The sequence below is a fragment of the Micrasema longulum genome, unplaced genomic scaffold, assembly GCF_059751315.1.
Source record: "Micrasema longulum isolate JH-2025_06_02 unplaced genomic scaffold, ASM5975131v1 h1tg000571l, whole genome shotgun sequence".
NCBI classification, from domain to species: Eukaryota; Metazoa; Arthropoda; class Insecta; order Trichoptera; family Brachycentridae; genus Micrasema; species Micrasema longulum.
In genome coordinates this window covers 336,023-346,383 of record NW_028277767.1, presented here as the reverse complement: position 1 = coordinate 346,383, position 10,361 = coordinate 336,023, and positions in this window count along the sequence as shown.

Here is a 10,361-nt window from a genome sequence, read left to right as displayed (position 1 = left end):
TGAAAGGTTTTTATGATTTTTTATTAAAAGGACATTATTTTTCAAAAGCTTCCTAGCGTGAAGTATTTTTATTTTCAGTGTAATTAGTGTCCTGATAAAGACGTCATATCGAAACCGGTAGACATATAAGAGTCAGTAAATGGTTATATAAAAATATTTAATAACATTTATTAAAATGTTTCACCACAAAGTGATAATTTTTTTTGGATGAAAATATATTTTGTTTCCCGGGGCTTATTTGGGTTTATGAAATATGGCAAAAATAAAATAAGCTACTTATATTTTATTTAAAACATCTAATGCTCAGTCATCAACAACTTGTAAGATTGAGTACATCATAATTTATAACAGAATGTTTCTCACAATCCAAAATTCAATTAATCTATATATTTATTTGGATTGGTCATAACAAAGTTAATTGTAATTATTAAAATTTGGATAGCCAAAACTAGATCTTTGAAAAATAATTTTTCAAGTAAACTCTGAAAATGGCAAAAAAACAACAAAAAACGGACAAATTCAAAGTACTTATTAACTATGTTGAAATAATCGTTTTTTTTTATTGTTATACCTATGCTCATCAATCTGATTATGTATATTACAATTAATTTATTCCGGAATAGTCATTAGTGCAAAGTACACTAAAATACTTATCTGTTGTCTCAAAATAAGTTAGGAAATAGTCGGTAGTAACTATTTAAGCCATGTCCCAGTTATTTCAATTTACTGATGCAATTAGTTAGAGAATTAATTTACCAAGCGTGGCCAAGAATTTTCTCTTGTCAGTCTGCCGTTTCCTCCACTCGGCCGGAAGTAAGTAATTGTATTCATATTGACCTTTCCCCTGACAGATAAGTTTTACTTCTTCTTTCTTCTCCCCTCTTCCTCGCTCTACCGACCCCCCTTTCGGAACCTTTCAGTGAAAAGTTCAAATTTGTTCCCATTTCAAATCTTCGACGTTAAGTAAAAGTCGCGGTCGGTATGTAAAATGTATATTATTTAGTTCATTTGGAAGCGACTAAACACCGATGGGAGAGTTTCAGTCAAAGTAAAGTGAAATGTTCTATCTTCCCTTTTCCAGGATCAAATTACTTACTTTGTTCTCCGATTTTTCTCCCTGAACAGACAAAGGACTGCTCGCCTGTCAATGTGTTGAACGGAATTGTTTTAATAGCTGGCTTGGAAAAATTTTCAAAGAGAAATAATGGCATTAGCGTAAAAAAGAAAATAAATTCATAAAAATTAAAAAAATACAAGATTTCCTAAAAGTTAGAAACAAACATGTATATCTACCGATTTCACTTATTTCTCAAAAGTTTATTCAAAACCATTTAGAATTTTTAAAGGAATATATTTTTCAGAACGCATATTAGGTACTAATGGCGTTGTTTGTTGATGTGTGTTTATTACATGTTGAATAAACAGGGTAAATGAGAGAGTTACGGTGTAAACGTTTTACTTGAGTAACTAACTGACCAAGTACTGACTTGGCTGTATGAACTGGCCGAGTAACTAAAGGCGCTACTACTTATGTTTATTAATTATCCAATTTTCACTTTAATTCCTAGTGAGATGGCATACTATTTCACTGGCTATAAGCAATTTGGTACCCGCGCGTTGTTAGCAGTTTGTCATCAGAAATTTGGTTAATTCATTTTACATTTCCTGTGCAACCAGCACAGGAAACGTGTCATTCAATTTTTGTACTGTCCTTATGATGATCGTAAATCAGATGTCAATGGGCATTCGTTTCCGGGTGAATCCCACAAAATCTAAAATAACCCCCCTTTTTCAAGAAAAAGAGAAAAAAATTTTTAGAGGATTTTATCTCAGCATTATCTCGTTTTTTAGAATTCATTCCATCGATTTTTTTGCATCCTTAATATGCGCAATAATATTTACTTTAAATCATGAAAGCAGATTAAGTGTATCGAGTGATTTATCCCGAGGCGCGGGGAAGGAATATAATCACACAACAGTAACTGTAATCGCATGAGCGCTTTACTAAATCGGCATTATAGTCGGTAAGTACCTAACTCTGGTGTTTTCTTCTCTCCTGGGATTGAGGAAGCCAGAGTTGTTATTGCTGCGTGCCGTTTGCTCGCCCATTATTTTAATGGAGACATTAAATGCTTAATAAAACTAAGCCATCTGCTTGTTTTTTATTGCCCTTTCCTCCCGGACCTTCGTCTCTAGCCTTTCGGAGTATGAAGGAAATCTCCCTGAAGGTCTGCCCGAGCGAACCGCGAATTAACGTCTTAATTAATTGGATGCAATATTTAAAAATCCCTGCGTGTTCAATTGTTATTTTGATCGTAAAAAAATTGTACCGAAATAAGATCATTTTACTGAAAGTCGGTTAACTTCAAATAATTTGAAATATCAAGTACGTATGTGAACATCAAATGCTTAACATCATTTTAGTAATGAATTCATACAAATCAAAATGTATTCACATATTACAACAGAGATGGAGAACATATGAGAGAAGGGAATATAGAAGTCTAGGCATCCACAAGCTTATGACATGTCATTGGCTGGTTTAAGAGGCCACTTTACACACTGTGTGACATTCACCATTTTGCTAATATTTGAACATCTATATTCCTTCAATTCTTCCATCTGTTGACGTTTGTGAAGTTAAAGAGCTGAAACCTTTATTGTTGTCGGTGAGATTCATCTGATTGAATTATTTCACCTACAAAGCTTGAAAATATTTTTAATTTTTTATACTTCTTCTTTGATTGGGTGGATATGTTAACAATGTTTTGAGTTAGTCCAAATTTTTGTAAACGAGGACTGGATTCAACCTCCTAGGGAGCGATATTACAACAGAGAATAAGAACATCCTTGAATCAGTCCATCGAGAACCAGTCCTTGTCTACGAAAATTTTGACAAATTCAACAAATTGAAATGGTATTAATATTCAATATTTAATCAGTGCATGTGCTTATTAAAATGCATGTCGTGTTGGTATTATATTTTTGCGCAACAACTATGGTGAAGGTGTATAGTGGGTTTTGCATGTTGGTTTATTTGGTGTCCTGACGAAGAGACGGGTACGTCTCGAAACCGGTAGACATAGAGAATTCGGTAAGTGGTTATATACAAATATTTAATAACATTTAGTAAATTGAAATGTTTAATAAAAAAATATTTGTAAACTTTATTTTTATAAAATGATTTTACTTTTTTTTATTAATAATGGTGCATAAAACGCATGGCACCAGGCACACGCAGATATTTGAAAATAATAATAACATTTTTGGAAAAAAATATTGAAATTTGATGGAATAATTCGTAAGACTCATCTTAACCCGGATCATTGAAATTTTAATATTGAGATTAAATTTGACGTATTTCCCACGCATAACTTAAAGGTTCCAATAAATATTAAAACGTTTACATCAAGTTTACAATCAAAACAAGCCAACATTAATCCAATTGAGAGAATCGAGCAATTAATATGTAAAAAATCGGTTTCATAATCATCTTAACGTTTATATCAAACCTTTTTTGAGAGATTTCCGTTTCCGAGATTATTCCTAGTTTACAAATAAAATTACTCAAAAGATGGGGCAAATGTTGAAATAAATATGTATGTGCTTACAGCTATCTACGCATGTAATATTATTCTATAGTCCTAAGTCAACACTTAAATTCATCCTTATTATTTTCTTCCACTCGAATCCTTATTGGCGTATTTTGAGAGTATCTAAAACAAATATAACGGAAGCTGATCCAACCAATTCATCGGTATTGAAAGGATATATTCAGAAAAGATATATAATGTAATATTTTTATATCTTAATCTCCAGAAATATATTAATCCCTTGGGATTCATCTGTAAATAATACGACATTGGATCGAACTGATTGCGTCAGCTTCATCTACAAGTTAATTTTATTATATTATTTATGTTCAAAGCATTAACTTTGTGGTCGAACATTTGAATTAATGTTAGTAAATATTAGTATGAAATCGCTTACCGACTTTTTATGTCTACCAATTTCGAGACGTTTCCGTCTTACTACACCAACATGCAAATACTAAAATACACTTACCATTCGATGTTACACCGAATGGTTAGTATTCCTTTATCTAAAGGTAATTTTAAAATTGAAATAAACACCATTAAACTAATTGCAGTAAATAACGGTTACTCCGCAAAATTCTTACCCTTTTAAATAGAAAACTTAAACGAAAATAGGTGAGTAAATTATTATATCCTCCTGTGTATACCAACAAAGATAAAGATAATCTTTGTAAATGGAGAAGAATTCCATATGCAAATGATACCTCAAATAAATTTTCAAAATTCTTGCCAAAAAATATTTAACCTGCTTTTATTTATATTAAAAATAAAATTTGAAAATTGCTAATAAATTGTAAAGACGAAAATGTTATATTGAACAACTCAGGGGTGTACCAAATACAATGCACTACGTGTAAATCGATGTATATTCCCCTAATAAATAACCAAATATCTTTTAAATAGGTAAAGCACACTTTTTTATTTGAAAATTAACCCATCGCTTAGCGTTCAACCTCTTAGTCCCTCTCTTCTCAACCCCCCCCACACATTCTGTAACATATTGCTAAATATTATTAACCTAATTTTTGTGCATGTTCGGACATGGTGGTGTTTGCATCCCCTTTAACTCTGCATGTAATTAAAGGTGACGGTAAAGGTGAAAGTGTGTTTTAATATTTGCATGTAGGTGTAGTGAGTGTCCTGACGAAGAGACAAGTGCGTTCCGTAACCGGTAGACATAAAAAGTCATAATTGGTTAAATAATTTTATTTACCAATATAAATTAATTTTATTACTTTATCAAAATATAGACGAGTGTTGCAATACGAGTACATGAATTGTTAAGAATTTTTTAAATACACCATCACTTATCTTTTATTTTCTTGAAACAAGAAAATAACAATATGCTCTCATCAAGAATTTTTGGAAGTTGACGAGTTTGGCATGAGGTTTCGGGTTCAATTTCTAACTTGGCGTATTTTAATGGTATTTTTACACTACAGCATTTATTTTATAGTTTTTCTGAACTGGCACTTCAAACGCATAACTTAGCTTTTGCCTTTATGATCTAAAATAAATTATGTGGATTGTACTTCTTAATTTTGTACTTCTTCTTTTTCTTAATTTCTCTCAAATCTTGCAAGTAAAAACACAATCGCATTTATGAGCAAAATACAGCCAACTTCAGGCAGGTGTTTCAACAGAAATAAAGAATCCATATTCCCTTATTTAAGGTATTCTCCATCCCTGTTGTAATTTGTTAATCTTAATGACTCCCGAGGAGGAGAGATCCAGTATTTTGTCTACAAACATTTGGTCAAACTAAAATATTGTAATAAAACCAACTGATCCAAGAAGAAGTTAAAAAATGGGAAAATGGTTTTTAGGCGTTGCCAAGTATGTGAAATAATTCAGTCAGATGAATCTCTTCACAACAATAAAGGTTTCAGCTCTTTAACTTCACTGAAACCAACAAACGGAAGAATTGAAGGAATACAGATGTTCAAATATAGGCAGAATGGTGAATGTCACACTGTGTGTAAAGTGGCCACCTAAACCAGCCAATGATAGGTCATAAGCCCTGTAAATGCCTAGACTTCCATATTCACTTCTTTAAGGTATTCTCTGACCCTGTTGTAATTTGTTAATTAGAAATAAATAATTTATTTCAACAGTGAGGAAATCCAGCCAGTCTGCAAGCATTTGGACGTACTCAAACATTGTTGGAGAAATAAAGAACTTTAAAAAAATAGAATTATAATTTTAGGAACCCGTTTGGATTATATTTAAACATATTATAAGGTCAAGTCATGTTATATCTCGCCTGGTTATTGTTTGCACAGTGCGCTTGTTTATGTTGATTTAAAATTTGTCTTCAGTGTAATATTTCAAGTAGCCGGGTAAATCATTGTAGTGTTAAAGAGGAAAAATGACCTGACTTTTCTTCACTAACGTATTCACATATTTTATCCCTGGATCTGGATCACTATAGATATTTACCATTGGCGTGTCATGATTGCTTTTTTTTCTTTTTTGATAAATGTATTTACTTATTATCTATACACGCCCAGAGGGTTCTTACATGACAGACATAACATTGTTTCTCATGGGAGCTAGAACCACCCGGAAATCCTTAAAAGCGCTCAGTTATATCTGACGTCTTCGTACGTGCTGTAAACACAAATGATAAATAATATTGAAAATCGGAAAAACCGTCTTGTTACCGGCTCTCCAGAAGGCGTTATGTAGCTTTTTACATAAGCGTCTATGTAATGATGCCATTACTTTGATGAATACCTTTTGGAGAAGAGAATGTGAAAGTTTCGGCATTCACATACTAAAAAATATAGACAGCTCGCATTATTTTACAGAACATTATATAGAGTCTGGGTGTTCATATTTATTACAAGTTAAAAGAGTGACAAAATTTCAGTATGGCCATCGAGATTCTCGAACCAAAAAAGGTAAGCATCAAATTTCACAAGAGATTGGCACAGATTTCCTCATTTTTTTGTGACATCTTATCCTAAACAAGAGAGCCCTTATCTGTTGAGGGGATGAAAGTCGATAGTAGGTACTTCATTCACGGGGTTCTAAGGAACATAAAAAATAGATCTTTTGTAAAGTAAATTGAGGTCAGAAAATATAAATCGGAATATCCTTTTTAGTAAATGGATGTCTATATATTTGTATTCTACATTTGACTTCGTCAAGAGCCAGCCCTTTGAATTATGAATCTACTTGAGTGATCATATAAAAATTCTAAAAATCGGTTGACTGAAGTTAAACTGTATCGAAATGATTACTCATAATAAAACAAATTGTGATAGAGGAGAAAAAGTTAAGTTTATTTAAGTGAAAAGCGATAAAATATTTGATTGATATTACATAGTACCTAACTTGTTTTAAAGTATTTTGGCATCAAATGGTTGTAAACGAGTAACATGATTTTGTATTTTTATGTAAATAACAAGGATTTGTTATACGTTTCAATGAATTATTTTGATTAAAAGAAATTGATAATAATATTTTTAATGTCATAAACGTTTTTCACTTTGTGGAATGACATTTTACACCTTTTTAATTTATAAAGTTGTATACGCTGTAGCATCGTTATTCTGTTCACAAATCCAAAATCCTTCTTATCTACATAACCAGAGCGAAAAGCAAACCAGACTCGCCGTAGATAAAACAATTCAGTTTTAGAAATTTAATGAATTAATTTCAAATTTATTATTTCTGACATCCCACCTTACCGCTTACTCATTTTCAAATAATGATGCTCATTGTTCATATACATTGTCTATTTTTTTCTTTGTACTTTTTTCTATTTGGGATGAAAAATAAGTACGCTATTTTACATTTCACCTCTCAGGCTATTATTATACAAAAAACGACAATCGGACGTTTCGTCGAGACGCGATGGAAACACAAACACATTTTCACATTTATAATATTAGTACGTAAAGCTAGGGTTTCCTAGGACAGCGGTGCCCGTATCTTAACGGCCGTAGTGAACGGTGATGCGGTGGACAGCCGTCGTAACGGTGACTAGAGAGTGGTTTCCTAGGGAAACGGTGTAAATAAATGTTATGAAAACCGTTTTCCCAGGAAACCACTCTCTAGTCACTGTTAGGTCGGCTGTCCACCGCATCACCGTTCACTACGGCCGTTAAGATACGGGCACCGCTGTCCTAGGAAACCCTAGCTTAACACATGTATTTGTATAATATTACTTCCGTATTTAGCGTAAACTAAACCGTTTTATTGCAAACGATAATGCCAATCGATGCCAACTCCTAGATAAGGCAATGATGCAAAAACATAATATCTGTCAGAAGACGAAAATTTCTGTTTTTTGGTTCTTTTTTTTCCGAGTTTTATTTTTTTTAAATAAATGTCAGACGAAGAGACAATGGGAATTATAAATTGGTAAATATATAATAAAAAATAGAGCACAAAAGTTTTTTTTTATGTACGTATTATTTAAATGCCCTTTTTTGTATAAGTTTTAAGTAGTAGGCACTGGTACCTACGGTTAAATATTTTTTCGTCGATATGAGAGCCAATGCTTTTTAATGTTCACAAACTTAATTTTAATATATTTATGGAAATATGAATTTGGTTTTTTAAATGTATATAACGTTCCATAAAAATATTTCGAGTAAAGTCCAAATTATTGCGGATGTAGTAAATATCTAAGTATCGAATTTAACAATAAACTAAAAAACATATCAATATTAATTCAAACATTAAATTTGTAGTAAAAAAACGATTAAATGTCATCTTCTCCAGGACACCAATTACACTAACATACTAGGATTAGCACGGTAGTGTAATTAATGTCCAGACGAAGAAACGGGTATGTCTCGAAACCGGTAGACATAGAAAAGTCGATAAGTGGTTACACACAATTATTTACTAATATTTAATGAGAGAATTTGTTTTAAAATAGCGTATTTAAATAACGTGAGATGGGAACGGCTGTGAAAAATAACATTAAGTAGGTACCTGTCTTTTGTTCCCAAGAGACGTCGAGTAACCTCAACTCTTGATTTCCTATCTTCCATTCTTGACATGTTTATTGCTGTTTGTCGAGTTTTTCCCCCAAGTAATTATTACTTATGACAAGCGAGTCAAACTCATATTGTGGATGGTTTAATTATTTACTTTTCAACAGAAACCGCCACGTTGTCTAAAATCCATCATCAACACCATCATCGCTCCCTAATGTCACACCTAATCGCGGCCCATCTTCATTATACAGGGTGTTCTTTAAACCCTGTCACATCCGAAACTGCAAGAATTCTGCAGGGTAGAAACGAGAAGGGGGAAGGGGGGAGTCTAGTAAACCGTCAACCGTACGTCCGCGCTCCCCTCGCTTCTCCCCTGAAGAAGTAAGCAGCCATTTGTTTTTTTAAATATTTTATTTAAAAAAAATTCTTCTTTCTAAATATTTTTTTAAGTATGCTAATATGTCTTCTTGCCCATACTGATCATCGTGGTTTCGGATGTGACAGGGCTTAAATAACACCTTGTATACGTCACTGCCAAATAGTTCAATCAGTCACTCAACTGAGCGTCTTGGCTGTTCATTAAATGCCGGCATTCAACTGAACGGCTCGGCCGGTCATCGAATGAATTGAGATAGCTCAAAGTTTAACATGTAGGCTGGTTGAAAGCTAGCGTCTTGAAAACGGCCGAACCAAAAGTCGCTGGGTTTTTATTCAACTTTTTGTACATAACGTAAATTGTACATTGGCTAGCCCTTTACCAAATGGTAATTTATTCCAACCAACCAATAAAATGAAAGTTTTATTTATAAAATTCAAGTTACAAAACATATTGAATATAAACTAGAAAAATCTAAAGATATACCAAAATAGAAATAACTGTATTTGTATATAAATAACCTTAAATCAATACTAATACTAAATGGAAAGGAATAAAAGGTAAGAGGAAAGGATAGATTAAGGAAGAGAAAGTAGATGTTTCGATGTTATGATGAAAGTAGAGGAATTGTGAATGGGTATTGAGAGGGTGCTTTGAGAATCAAAAATAAGAGGTAAACCATGAATTGATAAGAGGGTTATGTCAGGATAGGTTGGGTTAAGTTATGATAATAAAACAAATGTTTTCTTACTTAACTTATTAAGTTAATTAAAAAACTTTTTTATTTGATTTTAAACCTAACCTAACCTAACTTCACATAACAAAATAAATGAAATAGTCGAACACTTATTATTGTTGTATTAAGCAACGTTTAACTCTTTCGTTAAATATTCATTCAACGAACGGCCTAGCCATTCAGTTGAATTCCGGCATTTATTTAACAGCCTAGCCGCTCAGTTGAGTGGCTAATTTAACTATTTGGCAGCGACATGTACATGAAGAAAAGAGGATCAGTCTTACGTCTCAAGTGCCAGTTCAGGGTTTTTGAAATATTACAATGCAAAAATTTAGATGTCCTCGAATATACAAACATTTACTTCTGCGTGTGAAATAGAACCAGAATCTTTGACGAGTGTTTCCAATTCGATGATTGCTCTCAAGTAAAGGCCTAAATAAGGAAATCAAGAAAAGATAAGTCCGTTTTGTTGTGTAGTGGTTGGCGCAAACGTCTACCATTTTTGAGGTCTCGGGTTTGATTCCTTGCAGGGTGAAGGTGTGATATTTACCTTGAAGGTTTTTTGAACTGCAATATTTTATTGTTCCTAAACTGGGACCTGAAGCATAAGGCTGATTACCTTACTTTCATGTAGCCGGTTATCGAACTTCGCTGCATTCGGTTTACCAATGCAATGGCCTATGCATCACTGGGTCCGG